Here is a 14653-nt window from a genome sequence, read left to right on the forward strand (position 1 = left end):
TTGACATGTTCTCTGACCCGAAGTTTTAGAGGGCGTGTAGTTAACCCCACATATATTTTGGGGCAAGGACATACAGCATAATAAATCACTGCACTGGTAGTGCAAGTGATAGATTTCTTTATTTGATAAGTCATTGTCCCTGCTGAATTCATGAAGCTATCACAGCGTTCCATATTCATGCATGCTACACATTGACCACAAGGTCTGGAACCACCTTTACGCTTATTCGTATTTAAGAAAGATGGAATTGTATCTGCCACCTCATAATGACTGGATACCAAAATATCTCTTAGGTTCCTGGACCTACGTATTGAAATAAGTGGTCTCTGTGGTAGAACTCGGGATAAGATAGGATCCGTCATTAGGATCGGCCATGCTTTCTCTAAACATTTCCTCATTTGGGGAAATCTAGAGTGATAATTAGTCACGAAACGTAACGGCTCCAGACCTGGAGTTTTCTTAGAAGTATAAAGCAGGGTATCCCTAGACGCATGCTTAGCCCTGTTATAGGCCCGCTTGATGGCCCGATTACTATATCCCCGCTCTCGGAATCTAGCTTTTAGTTCTTCAGAACGATGTTCAAACTCTGAACCGACGGAACAGACCCTACGTAATCGCAGGAACTGTCCCGTCGGAACCGAGTTAATCATGTATTGAGGATGTGCCGAAGACGCGTGCAGCAGCATGTTGGAAGAAGTGGCCTTCCTGAATATATCAGTTTGTAACACATTCTGTCCATCCCTTTTGACTGAGACATCCAAAAAGTCCACAGAGCTCCTGTCATGATGGTACGTAATCTTGATGTTTTTATCATTGTTATTGAGTGTCAACATGAATTTTTCCAATAAACACTCCGTACCCTGCCAGATCAAGAATATGTCGTCGATGTACCGCGTCCATAAAAGGACGCGGCCCATCGACGACTCAAGATCCGGCAGGGAGAGGTCCCTCTCCCACAGCCCCAGGAACAGGTTGGCATAGGAGGGGGCAAAAGATGCCCCCATCGCTGTTCCCTGGAGCTGTAGATAGAAGGACCCCTTGAACACAAAATAATTATGAGTTAAGGAAAACTCCAAGAGTTCCATAACTAATGAGATGAAGGCTGTGGGCAAATTGGAGGTGCTCAGAAAAAGTAGACTGCTGCAAGACCATCCACATGGCGAATGCTCGTATATAGAGACTCAACGTCTCCTGTAACCATCCATGTGTCCTCTTCAATGTATAATCCGTCCATTTTTCTCAGGAAGTCACCTGTATCCTTAATAAAGGAGGGTAATCCCTCCACAAATGGATGAAGAACTGACTCGATCCACTTATTAGTGTGTTCCAAGAAATTACCCCTGCCTGACACAATAGGTCTACCCGGTGGATTTAACATATTCTTGTGGACCTTGGGCAGTAAGTACAAGGTGGGAGCTACGAGCTCAGCCACCCACAGTGCCGAAGCCAGATCTTTGGTTATAACATTATTTGTTACAGCAACATCAATGATCTTTCTTAATTGGCCAGAAAATGTCTTTAAGGGATTAAACGTTATTTTTCTATAGCAAGTGCCATCATTAAGTTGCCTAAATACTTCCTTTTCGTACATTGTCTTTGGCCAAATAACGATGTTGCCGCCTTTGTCCGCGGGCTTCAGCACTATGTCGGGCAGGGACCGCAGCTCCATTAACCTTGCACGTTCACGCTTTGACAAATTGTCATTAACAATAGAAGTAGGAATTTTTTCCAGTTCATTGCTTACTACCTGGACAAATAAATCCACACTTGTGCAGGAAGAAAGCGGGGGAAATTTCTTGGATTTGGGACGAATAGAAGGAGGGATCTTACCTCCTTCTGTGGAATCATGCTCAATCGCCAGTTCTTCCAGTTCTCGGAGTGCTATTTGTTCCTCTTCTGTAGGGAAGAGGACATCAATATTAGCATCATAGAAGTGCCTCCTGAAAATCATGGAACGGGCAAATACATTGAGATCCTTTATAACAGTAAATCGATTACTGTTATAAAGGATCTCAATGTATTTGCCCGTTCCATGATTTTCAGGAGGCACTTTTATGATGCTAATATTGATGTCCTCTTCCCTACAGAAGAGGAACAAATAGCACTCCGAGAACTGGAAGAAAACAGATAGCCCTTGATGATGTCCTGGTTTATTGAAAATGGCCCAGTTTGCGCACATTTTCCCCCACCTCTGTTGGACCTGGTGTTGGTGTCTCTCCTCATTAATCCTTGGTGTTAAAAAGAGCTGGTAACTCTGCCGCCAGCGTTGTCTGAAGATGATGTGTTCATCAACTGATCTACAATGACCCTCTTGAAGGATTCAATTGTGCAACCATTTGGTGACTCCAAAAGGAGAGAAGGAAATTTCTCCTTGTACTGTGGGTCCACAAAGGTGGCCAATCAGTAAAGGTTGTTGGATAAAATGTGTATCACATGAGAGTCTTGAAACAGACACTTAGGCGGGCTTTGCACGTTGCAACATCGGTAACAATGTGTTACCGATGCTGCAGCGATAGTCCCGCCCCCGTCGCACGTGCAATATCTAGTGAAAGCTGCCGTAGCGATTATTATCGCTACGGCAGCTTCACACGCACATACTTGCCGTGCGACGTCCCTCTGGCCGGCGACCCGCCTCCTTCCTTATGGGGGCGGGTCGTGCGGCGTCACAGCGACGTCACATGGCAGGCGGCCAATTGAAGCGGAGGGGCAGAGATGAGCAGGATGTAAACATCCCGCCCACATCCGTCCTTCTCATTGTAGCCGGGAGGCAGGTAAGGTGACGTTCCTCGCTCCTGCGGCTTCACACACAGTGATGTTTGCTGCCGCAGGAGCGAGGAACAACATCGTACCTGTCGCACCATCGGCATTATGGAAATGTTGGAGGCTGCAGCGATGATACGATAACGACGCTTTTGCGCTCATTCATTGTATCAAAAAGGTTTTACACGTTGCGATATCGACTGCGACGCCGGATGTGCGTCACTTTTGATTTGACCCCATCGACATCGCACGTGCAATGTCGCAACGTGCAAAGCCGCCCTTACACATAAATTGTGCCATGTGGCCCAAGCTGCAAACAGGCAAAGCTTCTGTATCCCCACAAGGAGGAACAATACCCATCCTCTCCTCACACTGACTCTCCTCCTCCACCTCCTGCTCTCCAACCCATCAATGCTGGACATACTTGAAGCTAGGGTTGAGAGTCCTCTGTGTAGCACTGGAAGTCCCCTGGGTAGCATAGAAAAAAAGTCTTCTTCCTCCTCATCTACCACATCTTCCTCATCATTACCCAATACTGCCTAAGAATATTGGCTGGGCTGGGTAGTATCACCCATTGGGAAATCTGTCTCCATAGCCACATGCTGGGCACTCAAAGCTTCCTCTTTAAGATTATGCAGTGATTGTTTCAACAGACACAGCAGCGGGAATGTTGATAATAGCCTGATCACCACTCACGAGCTTGGTGCAGTACTCAAACTTCTCAAGAACCTCACATATATCAGCAATCCACACCCATTATACAGCTGTTATGTGTGGTGGCTGACTTTCAGTCTGAAGGGCATGTTGAAGCTGGTATTCAGCTACTGCCCTCTGCTGCTCACTAATCCTCGCCAACATATAGAATGTAGAGTTTTATGGCATGGGCAAGTCGCACATGAGTTGGTGACTTGGCAAATTAAAGCCCTTTTGCAGCGCTGTAAAGGCTTCATTAATCGCAATGACATCGCTAACGAGATGTCGTTTGGGTCACGAAATTCGTGACGCACATCCGGCCTCGTTAGCGACGTCATTGCGTTTGACACGTATGAACGCCCGCTAACGATGTAAAATACCAAATCGTTGATTGTTGACACATCGTCCATTTCCCAAATATCGTTGCTGGTGCTGGAGGCAGGTTGTTCGTCGTTCCTGAGGCAGCACACATTGCTACGTGTGACACCCCAGAAACGACGAACAACACCGCGTCCTCCAGCAACGAGGTGGGCGTGAATTTCATGCGGCTGCTCTCCGCCCCTCCACTTCTATTGGACGCCTGCCGTATGATGTCGGTGTGACGCTGCACAAACCACCCCCTTAGAAAATAGGTTGTTCGCCGCTCACAGCGACATCGCTAGGAAGTAAGTATGAGTGACTAGCGATATTGTGCACCACAGGCAGCGATTTGCCTGTGACGCACAAACGACGGGGGTGGGTGCTTTCACAAGCGACAACGCTAGCGCCCTTTAGACCAGCCAAAGGGATAGAGGGATGGCGGAAAGGGGCACTAAAATGGTGCACCTTCTCAAGTAGGTACGGCAAGTCAGGGTATATTTTCATAAATTTCTGAACAACTAGGTTCAGGACGTGAGCCATACATGGCACATAAACCAGCTTGACGACTTTTAAAGCTGCCACCAGGTTATGCCCATTGTCGCAAACAACCAGGCCAGGTTGGAGGTGCAGCAGGAAGAGCCACTGATCGGTCTGCTCTTTTATACCTTGCCATAGCTCTGCTGTAGTGTATGGGTTTCTGACCTCAACAGATCAGCTTCAGCAGAGCGTGTTGCCGCTTTGCAGATGCGCTGCTGCACAGCTCCCAGCTTGTCAGTGATGAGGAGAGTAATTCAGCAGAGGATGAGGAGCAGGAAGAGGAGGAAGAGGGGAGACAGCAAGTGGCATATGATGAGGCGGAAACACTGGTAAAAATTAGGCTCGCTATTCTTGGTGTGGTTAGGATGTGTAATGTTACATTTTACGAGTTTTTCCCAGCCTCCACCAGGTTCATCCAGTGGGCCATGACAGAAATGTATCGTCCCTGTCCACAACAACTTATCCACGTGTCTGTTGTTCAGTGGACCTTCCCGATTACGGCGTTGGTCAGAGCACGGTTTTGATTGTTTAACATGAGCTTTTGTAACACGAGGACGGCAGAACAGGCAAAATAGTGTCGGCTGGGAACACTGTATCGTGGGGCAGGCACAGTCAAGAGATCACGGAAACACTGTGTTTCCACAGCCTAAACGGCAACATTTCCACGGCTAGCAATTTTGCAATGAGTGAGTTTAGGTTTTGTGCCTGTGGGTGCGTGGCTTGGTATTTACGCTTCCCTTCAAAGATCTCAGGCACAGATAACTGGACACTTCCCTGGGATAAGGAAGTGGATGTGATTGATGCTTGCTGTGTCTGTGCAATTGCAGCTTGTGGGCAGGATGTATGGATTCCTGCTTTCTGGACAGCAGATTGTGAAGGAGTTAGCACAGGCGACATGGCAGTGGTTTGACCCGCAGACACAAATTTGGCACCCTGGTGTTCTGCCCACCTACTGGGGTGCTTGGCTGCCATTTGGGTCCACATACGGCTGCTTGCCGAATCGCTGCGTTCTAAGAAGTGACATGTCACTTCTTTCGTGCGTTCTGCATGCTGTCTATAGGGAGAGGCAGCATGCAGAGTGCACGAATCTGCCGGCACCATCCGCTTCAGAACGCAGCTTTTCAGCTGCGCTCTGAAGCGCACATTTTCGGTGCGGTGCAGAGCGCACACGTGCGCACTTAGCCTAAAGCTGGTGTCACACTAAGCGACAGCGACAACGACGTCGCTGTTACGTCACCATTTTCGGTGACGTAACAGCGACCTTGTAAGTCGCTGTTATGATCGCTGCTTAGCTGTCAAACACAGCAGAAGCAGCGATCATAACGTCGCTGTGCTACATGTGCAGAGAGCAGGGAGCCGCGCTTAGCGCTGGCTCCTTGCTCTCCTAGGTACAGTACACATCGGGTTAATTAACCCGATGTGTACTGCAGCTACATGTCACAGTGCAGAGAGCAAGGAGCCGCGCGCACTGCTTAGCGCTGGCTCCTTGCTCTCCTTGCTACAGTATGCATCGGGTTAATTACCCGATGCATACTGCAGCCACATGTCACAGTGCAGGAGCCGGCACTGGCAGCAAGAGCGGAGGCTGGTAACCAGCGTAAACATCGGGTAACTAGGGAAAGGTCTTCCCTTGGTTACCCGATGTTTACGCTGGTTACAGCTTACCGCAGCTGCCAGTGCCGGCTCCTGATCGCTTCATTTCGTCGCTCTCTCGCTGTCACACACAGCGATGTGTGTGTCACAGCGGGAGAGTGATGACCAAAAAATGAAGCTGGACATTCAGCAACGACCGGCGACCTCACAGCAGGGGCCAGGTCGTTGCTGGATGTCACACAGAGCGACGGGACGTCGCTGCAACGTCACAGAAAATGGTGACGTAGCAGCGACGTCGTTGTCGTCGTCGTTATGTGTGACACCAGCTTAAGGCTGTGAAACCCTAAATATTGTGGAAACAGGTCCCGATTTCCTTCCTAATCGACAATCTCTCCCTCCCTGCTGTGATTTTGTTCAGTGCTATCAGCTCTTAAAAGAACTATTGTATTCTGATTTTTGGAAGGTAGGATGGAGATAGTGACACACATTGCTTTAAACACTCCCTACTCAGAAATCTTTCCCTCTGAAAGCTACACCGACTAAAGGTACCGTCACACTAAGCTACACTCCAGCGATCCCACCAGCAACCTGACCTGGCAGGGATCGCTGGAGCGTCGCTACACGGGTTGCTGGTGAGCTGTCAAAAAGGCAGATCTCACCAGCAACCAGTGACCAGCCCACAGCCAGCAGCGACGCGTGGAAGCGATGCTGCGCTTGGTAACTAAGGTAAATATCGGGTAACCAACCCAATATTTACCTTAGTTACCAGCGCACACCACTTAGCGCTGGCTCCCTGCACTCCTAGCCAGAGTACACATCGGGTTAATTACCCGATGTGTAGTCTGGCTATGTGTGCAGGCAGCAGGAGCCGACACTGACAGCGTGAGAGCGGCGGACGCTGGTAACGTAGGTAAATATCGGGTAACCAAGGAAAGGGCTTCTTAGTTACCCGATATTTACATTGGTTACCAGCGTCCTCAGAAGCTGGCTCCAAGCTCACTGCATATTCAGTTGTTGCTCTCTCGCTGTCACACACAGCGATGTGTGCTTCACAGCGGGGGAGCAACAACTAAAAATGGTCCAGGACATTCAGCAACAACCAGCGACCTCACGGCAGGGGCCAGGTTGTTGCTGGATGTCACACACAGCAACATCGTTAGCAACATCGCTGTTGTGTCACAAAAGTCGTGCCTCAGCAGCGATGTTGCTTAGTGAGACGTGGCCTTTACACTGAAGGCAGCCCTGAAAAGGGCTTTTTGTGTTATTAAAAGGCCTACACTCTTCCTAGCAGCTGCACGCTCTATCCCTAAGCTGATGCAAAGCAGGCTGTGGACACAGTGTGCGCCAAATAGCGGCGAAAGGTCTTTTATAGACCCTATGACGCAGAACAGCCAGCCAATCACAGTAATGCCACAACCAAGATGGCTGCGACATTACTGTGATTGGTTAAGAAGGCCAGAATGTTTATTGGCTGTGCGAGACATCCAAATATAGTGAGGCAAATACACCATTACTCGCTATATAACAAATGCCAAAGTACCATACTATTATGCGAATAGCGAATAGTAATGAATACACACGCTCATCACTAATCATGACCAGTGTTGTTAACACCATTGGATGGGATGTGGCGGAGTCAAACATACCTGCTTGATTAATAGGCATATGTCTCTTCATAAATCAAATGCATCTTAAAGGTGGCATGTGCCCACCACAAATCTTACTCCAGTCAAAGTAAGATTTGAATTGCCACAACTTGCCATGAATTTGATGAGAGGGTAATGTCCCTGTCTTGCCGCAGCTCTACCAATTCACATGAAACGGGCCTGAAACCGCCAAAAGTTGCATAGTCATTGCTCTCCTCATTGTGCAAAACTTCTGCTACTTTTCAAAGTGTTTTTAGACTTTTTGATGAATCAGTGACTTAAGCCTGCTTTTCACGGGACGACCGATCGTACGATTTCACGATCGATCGTACCCGCCCCCGTCGTTTGTGCATCACGGGCAATTGATTGCCCGTGGCGCACAAACTCGTTAACCCCCCATCAAACGTAATTACCTCCCAGGCGACGTCGCTGAGGGCGGCAAACATCCACTTCCTGAAGTTGGAGGGATGTTCGGCGTCACAGCGACGTCACGCGGCGGCCGCCCAATAGTAGCGGAGGGGCGGAGATGAGCGGGATGTAAACATCCTGCCCACCTTCTTCCTTCCACATAGCCGGCGGGAGCCGCGGGATGCAGTTAAGCGATGTTCATCGTTCCCGTGGTGTCACACGGAGCGATGTGTGCTGCCACAGGAACGATGAACACCCAGCGCCATGTTTCATAAACAATTTTATGAAACCTAGCAACGAGTACACGATTCATGATTTGTGAGTGATACTGCGTCGCTAGGAGGTGTCACACAGGCCGACGTCGCAAGCTCCGCCGGATGTGCGTCACAAAAACCGTGACCCCGACGATCTAGCACACGATAGATCGTCTCTTGTAAAGCACCCTTTAGTTTATGGAAAAAAACAACAATCTCTTTTTACAGATTGTTTTATTCAATATTTTATAATTTATCCCTTGATTGAGACATTACATTAATAGTTTCATTTGTTTAGATTTTCAAACCATGTAATTTATTATGTCCATGGACAACCCATTTTTAATATTTTAGTTTCATCATAATAATTTTCAATTTTGACAGACGTCATACTTTCTACACACTAATTAGAGTAAAACAGGCGTTGACTTGTATCTTCAGGGGAAATAACAATATGTCAGAAAAAAATTTCTTTCATAGCAAGACTAATGTGATTTATGCTAAAAAAATCATAGAAATATTTTAACTATTTTGATTTATTGTACGCTATTATATTGTATATGTGTAACTCAGGAGTAGTTTTTAACATCATCACTAAAAAGGGTTGTCCTGTAAAGAAGTTATATATCCTCTACATGGAATAGTAGAAAAATGATATCACGGTCCAGGGTAGCGCTAAGGAGGCCAAATTAACTGGTTGCTTTAAAAATATCTTTATTTCCTTTCGTACCACAACGCGTTTCGATATGTGAAATATCTTCATCAGGTGGATGTTTAATGAAACACGGGAAGTGACATTTAAAGGGGTTAGTGCATTTCTATTGGTTATTAACAAATTGGTTGGTCATATTAACCAATACTTGTTAGACACATTAACCCTTTTAAAAATGATAAGATAAAACCAAATATAGCCTAAAAAAATATACATATAGCAATATTAAAAATAAATAGCAAATATTAAAAAGAGGGGGGAGGATAAGACAATCACCAGGGAATTAAACAGACATTAAAGCTAGATTTGAATGTCATCTTAAACAAATTTGAACATGGGTACTGTTATCACAACAATACAGCATTACAGCTTTCCTCATAACCTATGCTCGTAAATACTAAAAGTTGTAATTAAAATTAAAATTGAGAAGTCTTGTGTGCATAAAGAATGAGGCCCCATGTATGCGAAAAATTCACACATGCGGCTCCACAAACGTACAGATGCACATGCTGTACATGCACACTAGGTTCAATTAACCACGTATAAAAAAACCTCCACATGTATGTGCACGTGTATGAAACTCATTAGCATCAGTGTTTAGCAACATTTTCAATGGTCAAATTCAAGCCCTCGGAGTACAAGGCCCCCAGTTTATAGATACAGTAGCTCTCAAGTTTTATTAATCTGTCAAACAGATCAGGGCCATAGTTTACTACAGGGTCAATAAGTCTCAGTTGTTTAGGGTCCTTTTGATGTGTGATGTAGAAGTGTCTGGACAGACTGTGTTGTTGATATCCATTTTTATGTTGGATCTATGTTTATTTAATCTGGCATGCATGGTTTGCACTGTGCAACCCACAAACTGTAGGCCACACGTGCATTCCAGCAAATAGATCATATAGGTACTCTGGCAGGTTAGATGGAATTTAAGTGGAAAGAGAGAATTTGTGATACGGGATGTGAAAGAAGAGACATTGTGCCCAATCACTTCACAGCACAAACATCTCCAAATATTACACTGGAAACATCCTGTTAGGACCAGGAGGACGGGTAGGCCCAGGAGGTGGATCCACTGGGCTGAACACCTCACCGAGGGCAAGGTGCCCGGTAGCCGGAGCACTACGGGTAGCAGGACAGTCCATACAGAGGAGTGGAGTGAAGAAGTCCCTGGGACCACGGAGTCTCTGAGGGTAGTCCGGGTGACGGAGCTCAGGTTCGGAGGCCGAGATGATGTCAGGCAGAATCCGTAACCAACGGCGCGAAGAGGTGGGTCACCACACGGATCCAGGGATCGGAGATGGTAGAGACTGACGAGATGGCGGACAGTCACCGTTCGGGGTTCTGGAATCGTCAGGACCGGTTGGCGGGACAGGAGCGGCTCTACAAGAGAGATAGGTGAGTACGAGACAATCCCACAGGGAGACCTGACTCCTAGCTTAGCAAACACGAAGAACAGGCCCCGCCCACTTGGAAAGGAACCCCTTATATACCCTGTACCTGCATCTTCAATATCCTGTTGGAGGATGCTGGCCCTTTAAGAAAAGGTCAATGACCACGCGCGCGCCCTAATGCGCATGCGCGAGGCCCGGGTGCCAGAAGCCAGAGCAGGATGTGGTGTACAGGAGGCAGGAGTGCCGGGCCGGCTCAGGACAGCAGACGGGCGCCGGGACCGGGGACCGGGTAGTCTGGAGGACGCAGGTGAGGGAGCATGGAGGCTGAGGAGCGGGGTACCGGGGAGCGTGGCACGGGAGCGGGGAAGCGAGGTCCGGGAGCGGGGGAGCGTGGCAGAGGAGCCGGGGAGCGTGGCAGGGGAGCCAGGGAGCGTGGCAGGAGGACTGGGTAGCATGGCATGGGCACCGGGGAGCATGGCATGGGCACCGGGAGTATGGCATGGGCACCGGGAAGCATGGCACGGACACCGGGGAGCGTGACAGTACCCCCTCCCCCATGCCCCCCTCCCCGCAACTGGGACAGGAAGGCACGTATCAGAGGAGTACCCACATTCTCCCGGGGTTCCCAGGACCTATCCTCAGGACCATACCCAGCCCAGTCCACCAGGAAGAACTGTCGGCCTCGTACGGTCTTCATGGCCACGATATCCCTTACCGCATAGATGTCATCATCACCAATAGGAGGAGCAGAGCTGGCAGCAGTGGAAAAGGGACCAAGGACAACCGGCTTGAGCAGGGAGACGTGGAAGGAGTTGGGTATTCTCATCGTGGCCGGGAGCTGCAGCTTGTAGGAGACCTCATTTATTTTGCCGATGACTTTAAACGGCCCGATGTAGCGAGGACCCAACTTGTATGATGGCAGCTTCAAACGGACATATTTGGAAGCAAGCCAGACCAGATCTCCTGGAGAGAAACACGGAGGATCTAGACGCCTTTTGTCCGCGTGTCTCTTCATCCGCAGGGAAGCACGTCCAAGGGACGTCTTGACAGAGTCCCAAATTGTAGAAAAGTCACGGACTACGGTATCAGCAGCAGGGACATCCGAGGAAGAAGATACAGGTAATGGGACGGAAGGCTGAAGTCCGTAAACGACATGGAAGGGAGAGCTGGAGGAGGACTCACTGATGTGATGGTTGTGGGAGAATTCAGCCCAAGGAAGGAGCGTGGACCAGTCGTCGTGATGGGTGTTAACGTAGTGACGCAAGAAGGAGGTCAGGATCTGATTGATTCGTTCCACTTGGCCCTTCGACTGAAGATGGTAGGCTGAAGAAAAGTCCAGAGCCACTCCCAGATGTTTGCAGAGGGCCCTCCAGAAGCGGGAGGTAAACTGAGTTCCTCTGTCGGACACAATGTGTGAAGGAAAGCCATGCAACCGGAAGATGTGCTGTATGTAGGCGTCAGCGAGTTCCTGGGCAGAGGGGAGTCCAGCCATAGGGACGAAATGAGCCATTTTGGAGAACCGATCCACCACGACCCATATGACTGTGTGTCCGGCGGACAAGGGCAAGTCTGTAAAAAAGTCCATTGCAATGTGTTGCCACGGAACGGAGGGAATTGGCAGAGGCAGAAGGCGACCATATGACAGGTGTTTGGGCGTCTTGTTCCGGGCACAAGAGGAACAGGCTGAGACAAAAGACGCGACGTCCGTGCGAAGGGATGGCCACCATTAGTGACGTACAATTGTACTCCATGTTCTCTTCTGACCAGCATGGCCAGCTATTTTCGAGGCATGGCCCCAATGCAACACTTTTTGTCTGTCAGTCTCAGAGACACAGGTCTTCCCGGACGGTATCTGGGCCAGAGTGACAGGAGCCACCGGAATGATTTTACTTGGGCAGATGATGGGCTCGGATGTCTCCTCCTCCTGTTCCATGGGCACGAATGACCTGGACAAGGCATCTGCTCGCACATTCTTATCCGCGGGCCGAAAATGGAGCTGAAAATCGAACCGGGCAAAGAACAAGGACCACCTGGCTTGTCGTGGGTTCAGTCGCTGAGCAGACCGCAGGTATTCCAGGTTCTTGTGGTCCGTGTAAATGATCACGGGGTACACTGCTCCCTCCAGAAGGTAGCGCCATTCCTCCAGAGCCAGTTTGACTGATAATAGCTCTCGGTCACCGATGGTGTAGTTGCGTTCAGGCGCTGAGAAGCTCTTGGAGAAGAAACTGCAAGTAACCATCTTCCCGGTGGAGGACTTCTGCATGAGCACTGCTCCGGCTCCAGAGGAGGAGGCATCCACCTCCAAGGTAAACTGTCGGTTTAACTGAGGACGGTGGAGCACAGGAGAGGAAGCAAATGCCCGTTTCAGGAAGCCAATTGCGGCGTCGGCCGCAGGTGACCAGTCCTTTGGATTAGCCCCCTTCTTGGTCAAGGCAGAGAGAGGCGCAGTCAGGGCAGAGAAGTGAGGGATGAACTGACGGTAATAGTTCGCAAATCCAAGAAACCGTTGAATTGCCTTCAGTCCGGAAGGAGGGGGCCAGTTGAGAATGGAAGAGATCTTCTCTGGGTCCATCTGCAGGCCGGTATCGGAGATTACGTAACCCAGGAAGGGAAGAGAAGGCTGCTCGAAGACACACTTCTCGTACTTGGCGTACAGACGATTCTCTCTCAGTCTTTGTAGTACCAGCTGCACGTTCTCTCTGTGGGTCTGGAGGTCCGGAGAGAAAACCAGGATGTCATCCAGATATACCACCACACAGACGTAGAGAAGGTCCCGGAACACGTCGTTCACTAATTCTTGAAAGACTGCCAGTGCGTTACACAGGCCGAAGGGCATCACACAATACTCATAGTGCCCATCGTGAGTGTTAAATGCGGTCTTCCATTCGTCCCCAGAGCGGATGCGGACCAGGTTGTAGGCACCCCGAAGATCCAACTTGGTAAACACACGAGCTCCTTTAAGCCGATCAAACAATTCGGGGATGAGCGGCAGGGGGTATTTATTCTTTACGGTGATTTGGTTCAATCCCCGGTAGTCAATGCATGGGCGCAGGTCGCCCTCTTTCTTCTTAACGAAGAAGAAGTCTGCTCCAAGAGGAGAGGAGGATCTCCGGATGAATCCCCTTGCAGGTTCTCAGTGATGTAGGCAGACATGGCTCTTGTTTCAGCAGGGGACAAAGGATATATCCGTCCTCGAGGTGGTGTAGTTCCCGGGAGTAGGTCGATGGCACAGTCGTAAGGACGATGTGGCGGCAGTACCTCTGACTCCTTTTTATCAAAGACGTCCGCGTAGGACCAGTAGGCCGAAGGCAGTCCTGCTAGGGACTCCGGAACCGGAGGTCGTCGGATGGGCTGTATGGACTTCAGGCAGTTCTCGTAGCAAGAGGAGCCCCATTGGGTAATTTCACCAGTACGCCAGCTGACCGACTGTTCGTGTGTCCGTAACCAAGGGAGTCCCAGCAGGATTTGATGAGACATGTGTGGGAGGACGTAGAGTGATGTTCTCGGTGTGCAGGGCACCGATACGTAGTTCTACTGGCTTGGTGATCCACGAGATGGTGTCAGAGAGGGGTCTCCCATCTACAGAGGCAATCATGAGGTGTTTGTCGAGTGGAGTAACCGGCACCTGGTACTTGTCCACCGTGGCCTGCTGGATGAAATTGCCTGCTGCCCCGGAATCGAGGTACGCCTCTGCCGTGAACCACGTCTCTCCCGTTGTCACTTGAACAGTCCACGTAACCGGGTCTGAGAGAGTCCCAGCACCTAGGGTGGCCTCTCCTACCAACCCTAGGCTTTGGAGTTTCCCGGCCTCTCTGGACAGGAACGTAGCAGGTGTGTGCCCTCTCCGCAGTAGAAGCAGAGACCCTTGGCGAGCCGTTCTGCTCGGCGTTGTTCGGACTGCCGCACACGATCAATCTGCATCGGTTCGTGGACAGAGACGCCAGACGATACCGACTGAGGTACGACGGGCTTCTGCGGAGGAGAGGAATGCCGTATCGGACGTCTGTCGCGAGACACCTCTTTGGATCGTTCCTGAAATCGGAGGTCAACGCAGGTGGCTAGTGCAATCAGGGCATCCAGAGTGGAAGGAACATCGCGGCCTGCCAGCTCATCCTTAATACGACTGGAGAGTCCTTCCCAGAAGGCGGCGGTGAGGGCCTCATTGTTCCACCCCAATTCTGAGGCCAAGGTGCGAAAGCGGATGGCATATTGGCCCACCGTCAAGGTCCCCTGACGTATCCTGAGGAGTGATGAGGCGGACGCGGCGGCACGTCCGGGTTCGTCAAAGGTGGTTCTAAA

Source organism: Anomaloglossus baeobatrachus, chromosome 2, assembly GCF_048569485.1.
Source record: "Anomaloglossus baeobatrachus isolate aAnoBae1 chromosome 2, aAnoBae1.hap1, whole genome shotgun sequence".
Classification (NCBI taxonomy): Eukaryota; Metazoa; Chordata; class Amphibia; order Anura; family Aromobatidae; genus Anomaloglossus; species Anomaloglossus baeobatrachus.